Source organism: Aphelocoma coerulescens, chromosome 4A, assembly GCF_041296385.1.
Source record: "Aphelocoma coerulescens isolate FSJ_1873_10779 chromosome 4A, UR_Acoe_1.0, whole genome shotgun sequence".
NCBI classification, from domain to species: Eukaryota; Metazoa; Chordata; class Aves; order Passeriformes; family Corvidae; genus Aphelocoma; species Aphelocoma coerulescens.
Window position 1 is genome coordinate 5,816,190 of NC_091018.1, and position 11,172 is coordinate 5,827,361.

The 11,172-nt window shown below is 53.2% G+C and overlaps 1 pseudogene; it reads left to right on the plus strand.

Annotated features, from left to right (window-relative positions):
* The first annotated feature begins 1,928 nt into the window (after positions 1-1,928).
* On the plus strand, positions 1,929-6,088 carry LOC138110351 (SAP30-binding protein pseudogene; annotated as a pseudogene).
* The last annotated feature ends 5,084 nt before the right edge of the window (positions 6,089-11,172 follow it).

Sequence of the window (11,172 nt, forward strand, 5' to 3'; positions counted from 1 at the left end):
AATCCAGACCCCACCCAGGATTTCAGCATCTGGAGAGTCCCATCTCGCACCTCAAAACATTCCCAGGCCTGGGCTTTGATTTGGGTCTGCAGCCCTTTGTGCTGTTTTCTCAGGGGTGCAGCATTTTCCAGGCTCTTTCCAGCAGAAATCTTTCCATGCTGCCCATTGCAGCTTTTATGGAGTCACGAGGCAAATTTACAGCCGAGAAACTTCTCCCTGGCTCCTCTGCCTCCCAGCTTTGATGTGCACAGCCCTATAGCCATGAAAATTCACAGCCACTTAACTCAAATCCCTGCTAATCAAATCCTCGGGAATCAGCACGTTCCTGGGTGGATTTGCAGCTGCTGCAGCAGTTTGGGCACCACGTGGCCACCAAAACCCTTCCCTGGGAGCTCAGGAGTGGCATCACTGCTCCCCAGGCAGGTTGGTGGGAAAGAGAGATGGCACCAGGATTGCCGGGACACGTCCTGCCAGCAGCATTCCCAAAGGAAAAGATCCCAAATGCTCTCCTGAAAAGGCCAATGCTGCGTCCCAACACTGGCTACCAGCCCAGGCCCTTGCAGGACACTTTTGTGTAGTTCCTAAAGCCCAGCTGGGCCCCAGGGCTGTCAAATTGGGGAAGTTTAGGGCACACCCAGGAGGAATCTCTCTGGAATTGGGAATTGCCTGGGCTGCTGTAATTGTCTGCAGCAGGACAACCTGGGCCACCCGAGGCTGGCTGGGGACAGGCTCCAGTGGGCGCTTTCCTGTCTGGGGAGCCAAACACCTCTTCCATCCTCTCTGGGCACCCTGTGCCAGGGCCTCCCCACCCTCACAGCCAGGAATTCCTTCCCAAAATTCCATCTGACCCTGCCCTCTGGCAGTGGGAAGCCATTCCCTGGGTCCTGTCCCTCCATCCCTCCTCCCAAGCCCCTCTCCAGCTCTCCTGGAGCCCCTTTAGGCACTGGAAAGGGCTCTGAGCGCTCCCTGGAGCCTTCCCTTCTCCAGGTGAGCACCCCCAGCTCTCCCAGCCTGGATCCAGAGGAACTCCAGCCCTTGGAGCAGCTCTGTGGCCTCCTCTGGACTGGCTCCAGCAGCTCCAGGTCCTTCTGATTTTGGGATTCCAGAGTTGGAGGCAGCTCCGCAGGTGGGGTCTCACCTGAGCAGGGCAGAGGGACAGAATCCCCCCTTCCTGCTGCCCACGCTGGGGAGGTGCAGCCCTCTCATTATCCATCCCCAGCCCCCCTCACTGTGACCCACCAGCCCCCCAAATTCCCCCTCCAGCATCCCCCACTCTGTGCCCTGGTTCTCCAGCACAGCTGGTGCCTCCCCCATTTGCCTCCTGCCTCAATCTGCTTTTTAAAACATTTATTTCCATCCCCATCCAATTTCTTCTCCTTTTCCTGGTCTTCTTTCCAAACAGAGGGTTTCCAGCTTGGGATGGGGATGGCCACAGTGTAACTCCAGAGCTTTATCCCGTGGCCTTTCCCAGCCTGGCACGCAGCGCTCAATTTGGAGCGCGGTGTCCTCGCTCTGTTCCATGCCGGGCTCTGTTGTCCAGAGGAATTAATTCCAGATCATGCGTGGGTGTGGACTTCAGCTGGGCAAAATTTGGATACCCTGGTTGAGTCATTATTGTCTGATGAATCTCTTGGTGACAGCCTTCGCCCCTATTGTTCTGAGGTGAGCCCCGTGGCAAGAAATGTGAAGGCAAGAAACAAAAGAATATAAAGAAAGGTTACGAAATCAAATTCAGTTAAGGCAGGGTTATTGTCCCTCCATCCCGCCTCTCTGGCCTCCAGTTGGGATTGGATTTGGCAGGAAAACAACCCCCACGGGACAGCGGCGGGGTTTAGGGCAGGTTCTGAGGAGAGCCCGTCCCCGTGGGACCCTGGTGGCCCCAATGACACAGCAGAGACAGGGAGGAGGAGTTATCATCAATTCTTAACATTTTATTTCTTTACTGGGTTAAACAAGGAGCAGAGAAAACCTCAGCCCCAAAATACAACAGAACTGAAAGCATTACAGGTACAGAGACTATTGAACACAGAGAGTAGTAGGATAATATTTTAATACAACTGAATTATAGCATGGGATTGTGTTTTTGTTGGGTTTTTTCTGTTTGTTTTTTGTCAAACCAGTTTGGAAAATAAATGTAATAGGAACTAGTGCAAAAAAGTTCTAAACATGAAGCACAGTGTATAAAATGGCATAAGAAAACTGTCCCCTCGAGGACACAGTCACTTTCTTATGACAGAAGGGAGAAAGAGAAACAGAAGGGGGGTGGGAACAGAGGGAGGGTCTGGGAGGCGGAGGAGGAAAAGCTGGAAAGAAAGAGAAACCGGGCCGGGGGCTTAGAAAGGATACTTTGACTTCAGCAATGTTGGTTTGTGTTTCACCACCACGCACTGGAAAAGGACCTCATTGGGGCTGGGCCGAGCTCTGTCACCACCCACATGGCACAAGCACTTGAGAAGGGTTTGGGCACCACCAGCCTGGGCTCTGCAGGGGTTGGGTCCCCACAGGTGCCCCCGCGGCTCTGGGACACCCAGCCCAGGGCAGGGAGCCCCAGCTCGGACACGCTCCAGAGGGAGAAGGGCATGGGGGGCTGGGGTCTCCTCCTGCTCTCCCTTCCCACACCCCTCCTGAACGCGGCACTGGCTCCCTCAAGGACCAGCACGTGGAATTTGTTCCCAATTCCCACCCCCGTGCTCGGACAGGAGTGTCTCCCTTTTGAAGGCATCCTGAGGCTGTGTCCAAACAGGAGGCTCGGAGGAGCTGGATTCAGGTAGGGTTGGAAAAGAAAACCAAACCAAACCTCCATCAGAGGGATGGCTGGGGATCCCCAGAACTCCTCCCAGGCAGCAGCATCTCGGGTTCCCACGGGGAAGGTGTCCCTGCATTCCCAAGGTGTTATCCCGGCCTGCTCAGCCAGGCTTCGCTCCAGCCTCCACGGAGCCAGCCAGCCTCCTGCCCTGGAGAAACTGGCTGGATGCTATTTTAAGCAGAGCTGGTTGGAATTCCTTACAAATTGCTATTCTCTCCCAATCCGCTGCCGCCCGTTCCAACTGTGCAAGCAGAAAAAGTGTGATTGATTTTTTTTTTTTTTTGCTTCGTTTTTTTCTGGAAAATGAAAGGTTTTGTGGGAAAGGGTTGTTCTGGATACATTTCTCAATTTGCAAAAATAAAAAAAGGAAAAAAAATTGGTCATAATGATCAATCTGGCTTGTTTTGACAAGTTTCAAAATTTAAAAAAATCACTGTCTGGCTCTTTTTGTCTTTTTGTTTTGCAACTCAGGCATGTCCAGTTCCCAAATACGTTTAAAAATGGTAAAACCAACCCCAAATTTCATAAGCCAAACCTAATTCTTGGGGTTTTTTTGTTGAGTTTCAGTTTACAACAAGCAGAGTTGTCGGCTTTCTGGGCTGAAAAAGGATCATCCTGAAAGGCTAAAAAGGCTGGAGACTGCTCCTCGCCTTGCCTGGAACACAAGTCTTGGAGACATGGAGTAGGAAAGGGTGGAGGGACTGGGCTCAGGAACTCACCCATCTCCTGCCCAGGCCTTTGAGGGGGGCTGAGAGCTTTGATAAAACCCCAACAACTCCTAAAATTAATTACTCTTTAGTTTTTAATGATCCTCAATTAAAAACGGCCCATCCTCCTACAGAGCATTCCCTCTGCTCCCTTCCTCCTTCCTCACAGCGACATGCAGGTCTGGCAGGTCACCCAAAGAGCCACCTAAACCAAGGACACCCAAAAAGAGCTGCTAAAATCCTTCCATTCCCAGAATAAAATGGACTCATGGTGGGAGCTGTGCCGCTCCAGGGCTGCGGTGATCCAGGAGCTCCGAGCACGCTCCTTCTGTGGGAGAAGAGATGATTTTGGGGTTGTGTGATGGTGGCACCTCCAGCTGGGATGCCACGAGCTGACTTTTGGGCTGAAGGAGCTCCTCAACATCCAACCTGAACACCAAACATGGCCCTCCCCAACTTTTCCAGCATAATTTAAGAGAGGTTTAACCCCCCAGGAAGGGGAGGCCCCAGGGAAGCACAAAAAGCTGACACACAGAACTCCCCGCCTACCTTGGGTTGTAAGAGGTAACCAAAAGACAGGCAGGGCAATGTTCTTATCTTCTGGGTGAGTCAGCCCTGGTTACACCCTCTGGGGAAGCAGCAGCCACTCCGTGGGGGGCTACCTCTGCTCACGGGCCATTGGGCTCTCACGGGATGGCTCAAAGAATTACATCAGCCCATCGTGGGATGGATGCTCTGCCCAGGGGGAGGAACCGAACATTCCTACCTGGATATAATCTGAGGCTTGGAACACCACAGCAGCACTACCGCTGCATTCCCACAGGACAAGAGCTCCACAACCACCACTGGACCTCCAGAGAAGGACCAGGTCTTTCTACAGGATCAGCACTGCGACAGAACCACATCCATCACTCCAACAGCACTGCAGCCACCATTTAATCGGGCTGCTACCAGCACCCTGCCCGACAGGGTGTCAGGCTGTACTCTGACTCTGTCAGTGTTTCTGTATGTCCTGGGTTGCAGTATATTCTGTTACCATCCTCATGAGCTGTTGAAATCAGGTGGGGCAGTGTTTCCTTGCCTCCTCCCCCCAGACTATCTTGCTGTTAATGGCCCATCATTGTCCTGCCCCATGACTCACAGATAACTCCCTCCGGACTATCTTCTGTTAACGAGCCTAATCAACACTTGGCCTCGTGACTCATTACCCCATTGTGAGATGCTCCACCCAGAGGGAGGAACCAAGCATTCCATCCTGGATATAATTGGGACTCTGAGCACCAAAGAGACGGGGGGCTTCACTGGATTTCCAGAGGACAGGAGCTACACAGCCACCACTGGACCTTCTGAGGAAGAGCAGACCCTTTCTACAGGATCACCACTTCAGGAGGACTGCAGCCACCATTCTGCCAGACTGCTACAACAGGGACTCAGGTTGTATCTTGACTCTGTCATTTTGAACCAGTGTTTTCTTTTATTTTTTCCTTTTCTTTAATTTCCCCATTAAATTCTTATTCTGACTTGGTGCCTCCCACTGGTTTGTTTTCAAACTAGTACACCGTACTACTGCCTTTATTTTAATTTTCCTATTAAATTGTAGTTCTGACTTGGAATCTCTTGCTGGTTTGCTTTCAAACTAGGACATTTTTGGCGCCCAAGCGGGGTACTCCTGGTAGTGTGGCCGAGGTGGAAGATGGCGAAGCGCAGCGCTCTTTCCTTGCTGAGCGTTTACGCCGAGGAGTCAGACCTGGAGTCGGACAGCGAGGCCGGCATGGCAGGGAGCGATGGGGAAGTGCCCACGGGAGAGAAAGGAGGCCTGGTCTCAGCTGGGTATGGAGCAGACGACTTTACCTGCCTGGATGGGGATGAGGAAGGGTACAAAGAGGAGGATGATGAGAACAGCAGGCAGTCAGAACATGATGATTCAGAGACTGAAAAACCTGAGCCTGGTGACCTAAAGAAATTCCCAGAAGTGGAGGAAAGAGATCCTCAGGAGCTGGTTGTTTATTTTTCAGAGGGAGTGCGGAACATGTCTCCAGATGAGATCAAAATCGGTCCTGAGCCTCCTGGCAGATGTTCTAACCAATTGCAGGATAAAATTCAAAAGCTGTATGAGATGAAAATGAAGGAGGCCATGGACATGAACTACATGATCCAAAGGAAAAAAGAATTTTGCAACCCCAGCCTCTATGAAAAGCTGATCCAGTTTTGTTCCATTGATGAAATCGGTACAAACTACCCAAAGGACATGTTTGATCCTCATGGCTGGTCAGAGGATTCGTATTATGAGGCACTAGCTAAAGCCCAGAAGATTGAGATGGACAAATTGCTGAAGGCCAAGAGAGAACATGCAAAGATTGAATTTGTGACTGGCATTAAAAAGGGTACAACAACAAGCGCTGCTTCCACAACCACCACAACATCCAGCACCACTGTGGGAGAACAAGAGGAGCCCAGAAGAAGAGGAGTGATTCGTGCCGAGGAAGGATCTCATAGAATGACTCGTAGAACACATCATCTCATTGTGAGATGCCCCATCCAGGGGGAGGAACCGAACATTCCTACCTGGATATAATCTGAGGCTTGGAACACCACAGCAGCACTACCGCTGCATTCCCACAGGACAAGAGCTCCACAACCACCACTGGACCTCCAGAGAAGGACCAGGTCTTTCTACAGGATCAGCACTGCGACAGAACCACATCCATCACTCCAACAGAACTGCAGCCACCATTTAATCGGGCTGCTACCAGCACCCTGCCCGACAGGGTGTCAGGCTGTACTCTGACTCTGTCAGTGTTTCTGTACTACTGCCTTTATTTTAATTTTCCTATTAAATTGTAGTTCTGACTTGGAATCTCCTGCTGGTTTGCTTTCAAAATAGTACACTGCCCCATTGCTTTTTGGCAGAATCCAGGAATGTTTCTGTCCTGACTTTGTCTCCACCAGTCCCTAAAGGTATTCCTTTCCCTGGCAGCAGCAGGAATGGGATTAGGATGAATCACAAGATGAGGGTAACCTGGGCTATGGGACCTCACTCCCTTTGGCTCTGTGGAAATCATGGAATCCCAGGATGGTTTGGGTTGGAAGAGCCCTTCAAGATCATCCAGTGCCACCCCCTTCCATAGCAGGGACACTCCACTATCGCAGGTTACTCCGAGCCCCATCCAACCTAGCCTTGGACACTCCCAGGGATGGGGCAGCCACAGCGTTTCCAGGCAACCTCAACAACCCATCCCAAACCTCCATGCTCGGTGCCACCAGAGACCAGGAGGCATCTGCAGAGCTCAGCATGGGGACGCTCCACAGCCTGGCCCCAAAAGATCCTGCCCAGAAGCAGCAGATATCTGGGATTTTCCCTTTATTCCCTTCCTCCAGGCGGCAGTCAAGCATCTTCCAGCCCCGCCTGCAGCCCTGAGTGGCAGTGAATGAACTGCCCTGACATCTCCTCTTGAAGCAAAGCAAAATGTGTTGAAGAAAAACCAGTTCCAGATGTTTTCTCAGTGTTGCCAAGTTACTCAACATGTTCTGCTTTAGTTGTCGATGCTTTCAAAGCGATTTCCCTAACTCCGAGCACGAATGGTGAGGGCTCTCCCTGGGAATCTTCTGCCTGGGGCTACCATGGATCTGTATTTTCATAAGAAAAAGACTGAACTAATGATTAATGTTCCCCAGAGGAAGCGGGGCCTTTCTTTGGGATTTTTCTTCAGTTATTTTTAATTAATTTGTACAACTGGCAGCTACATGAAAGTGCAAACCCCGGGAATAACGCTGGACCCAGCTCCCTTTGCTCCTTCTCTCTCCCCACACCTGGAGCTTGTGGAGACAACATCATCCCTCACCTCCCTGGGGATGAGAAACCCCCCCACCAGGGAGGAATCACTGCTTCCCACTGGGAAGTTTCTCTGAGCAAAGAGAAGTTTGTCCACTGAAGGAAAAGCTGAGTTTTACATATTAATCCCAACACAGGGCACCTTCTTTAGGGAGAAGAGAGATCATTGGACGAGAAGGACAAAGCCCCTTGGGTGTAAGTTCCTGGTAGGATAAATCATTTAGAGCTCGTGTTTTCCAAGGTGGCTTTGGGAATGTGGGAAAGCATTTGGGATTCCAAAGGGCCCCTGCTCTGATGGACACAGGGCTTAGGGTGAAGCATCCCTGGGTGCACAGGGCAAGGAAGTCCCTTCCCTTCTTATCCAGGCACATTCCCTCCTTTTCCAGGCACATTCCCTCCATGTTGTAATAAAAATAATGCCAGTGGTGTTAAGTGAGACAATGTCACCGTCTGCTTCCCGGGCTGTTCTCTTGGAGAGCAAAGCCAGAGTGCTCGGGGATGGAGGATTAGGAGGTTGTAATGTCAGACCAAAGGCAGGAATTTTATCCGACGGGCTCCTGATGATGGACTGCTCCATACACCGCTTCCAGCTGCTCCTGCTCTGGGAACAGCCTTGTCTGGATCTGTTTAAGGAGATTGGCAAAGTGTTGAATGCAGCATATGGTGCCCTAAAACCACAGAACTTATTGACAGCAGCCCAGACTCGCTAAAGAAAAGATCTTCCAAAGCCTCGCTCTGGGAAGACTCAGCACTTTCATCCCACTTGCAGCAGGTAAATCCCATCCTGTGTTCCCAGAGCAGATCCGCATCCTGTGTGCTCCCTCTGGCATTTCGTCCTCCTGGGAACACCCCCCAGGCGCCATGGACTGGAAAATGCATGGATCTCCTGCCCTGGGGGCTTCCTCACTCCTGGTGAATGGAGCTCAAACCTCCCCAGTAGCCACCGCAACCACCCCAGTTCTGAACTGACTCCACTTCCCGATCCACTGGGATGCAGCACACACTCCTGGCCTCCCGAGGGAAGCCTCCAGCTGGTGTTAGGAAAGGTGAAACCATTTCTCACAGCTCCCAGGTTCTCCCAGCAAATCCCTGCCAGCACCCCCTGAAGATGTCTTGGGCTGTTGGACCTCACTCCTGCAGCTCTGTGGAAATCATGGAATCATGGAATGGTTTGGGTTGAAAGGATCTTAAAGCCCATTCTGTTCCACCCTCTGCCATGGGCAGGGACACCTCCCACTGGGCCAGGTTGCTCCAAGCCCCATCCAACCTGGCCTTGGACATTTCCACAGCTTCTCTGGGAATCCCACATCACCCATCACCACCCCCAAGCCTGGCCTGACGCTCCATCACCAGCAGACACAAGGGCCTCGGGGCAGGGAGAAGGACACACATCCCACAGGATGGTTCCGGATCTGGATCCAGACATGGTGCAGGGACTGAGGCCGGGCCAGGCCGTGCCCACCAGTGCTGCTCAGTGTCACAGACACAATGAACAGGGCCAGTGACTCAGGGCCACTTGCTGACGCACCACACTGGGCTATTCTTCTCTCTCCCGATGAGTCGCTCCAAGATTGGACACAGCCTATCTCCGAGAGAGGCGCCTGGAATTAGCTTAACTCTTGGCAGTACAGGAGAAATCTAATTTCCTTTGGGATCCAGCTGCCTGGAGGCTGTGCTCCCTCCCCTGGCCTGCCTGGGAGCTTTTGCTCCTTGTCAGAGCAGCTCCACAACCCACTGCTCACAGAAAACCAAGGAACTGGATCCCGGTTTGCAGAACTGCTCCATGTCCAACTGCTCTGATTGGTGTAAACTAGGCTGAAATTATGTGGATGTCACGAGGAATAGTCAAATGAGGGACATCCTACTTTTTTGGGTGTTCAGCAAGGGAATCTGCTTGGGAAACACTCTCCATCTTCCATGAGCACCACCTCTCCCACCCCAAAAACACGGGACAATGGGATCACAGGCCTTGTCTCTGCAGGACTTTGGGAACAGGCAACTGGTGGTGTGTAAACATCACCCCAAAGCTCTGAGATTCAAGTCAAAGCAGGAATCAAACATTCAGCTGCTTCTCAGAGCCTCTTTGGTCTGGAAATGGGCTGGAAACGTCAGGAAACCTGTGCTTCCCACGAGATGCCCGGTACTTCCTTCTTCCAGCCAGGCAGGAAGTAGCTTTGCTCATGGGGCTCTGCTCACAGGGCTCTGCTTGGTTTTGCTTCACCTCAACAGACTAGAAACCATAAAACTCCTACAGGTCATCAACTCTGGGACTTTTTGGACCCTCACAGGGATCTGGGATCAATTTGGGATGCAGCAGGACATTCCTCCTGCTCCATCCCTGTCTCCTGCAGTGACCCACGCAGGGCTCTGCTGTAGGTTCCTGTCAAGAGCCAGCCTGGAAACAGAGGGACCATCCCAGCCCCTCTGGGAGCAGGGGGTGGGTTCACACCCAACTCCTGACCTCGTGCTAAAACACCCCCTCTTCCTTCCCTGCCCACACCCAGGACAAATTCCAGCCCCTGGTGCCTGGCCCGGAGGCACCACCTCGCAGTGTCCATGCTGGGAAACAGTTCTGGAGGGGGGGGTGGAGAATTGGGAGTTTCCTAGGAAATGACCTGGGGATCAGATCCTAGGGATCTGATGTTTGTTTGGGGCTGAATCCCTGGATATGCTGAGCTCAGGTTAAAAACCACCCCAAGTGAGCCGAATGAGGCTGCACCAGCCAGCACCTTGCCCGGCCAAGTCCAGCTGGGCTCCCAGAAATTTCCGGATCTGGGAGCATCCATGGATTGAAACTATTCACAAAAATGCTCCTCCCTAGCTGGGCTTTATTAGTGCCTCTTTGTGTGGGAGACTCTCCCTCCAAGCCAGATTTCTCCAGCCCGTTTGCCCAGTCCTCCTGCCATCCAGTCAATGATTTGTAGCTGGGAAGCATGGAAGGATGCCTCTGGGATTTCCTGCATCCAACTGTTGCCACGTGGGATCCCTCTCCCTCACAGCCTGTGTGCTGCTGGAGTCACATCTCCCCAGCTCCTCACCGAGACAAGTCCCACCAGCCAGGAAGGACAACAGAAAAGGTTACACCAAATCATCAGGACACTTGGCAAAGTGGGACGTGGGAATGCTGGGAACATCCCTCCTGCTCCATTCCTCCTCCCTCTCCACCTCCTCGCATAAAGGAGCAGGAAAGGCCAGGCTGGAGGAGCAGCTGGGATGCGGTGAGACCAACCCCGAGCGGTACCACAGTGCAGTGTCACAGCGTCCCACTCCTGTCCCCAAGCGCCATCAGCGAGGCAGCGCCGCGCTGAGGATACTGTGCCCCACCAGGGTGGTTCTGCCCCGAGCTGGTGGCTTTTCCCGGGGACAGGAGTGGGCCAGGCTGTGCCGGGAGGTGCTGCCCCTCCGCCTGCTCCCTCGGGATTCACAGACCCAGGAGAAAAGGAATGAGGGCTGGGCCGACCGTCAAACCTCGGCACGGCACGGGCAGGGGAGGCGCGGGCGCCCAAGGCACTCGCGGCAGCGGCCGGGGGACACTCGGCAGTCCCATGGGGACACCCCTCGATTCCAAGGGACCCCTCCCCTTGGTCCCCCCGCCCCCGTGCTCTTCCTGCCCGCCCAGCGCCTGCGGGGCCGGGAATGCTGCCCCTGCCCGAACCCTTCTGGCGCCGGGTCCCGCAGCCCTGTGCGCGTTTGAGACTCTTCACCACGGGGATGCCCCGCGCGAGCAGCTCTTGGGGGATGTGCGGGGGTGCGTGTGCGCCACCCCCAATCCCGTGCCTCCCATTGGAGGAATAGCATGTGCCCCCCTTATGGAAAAAGATCTGGCG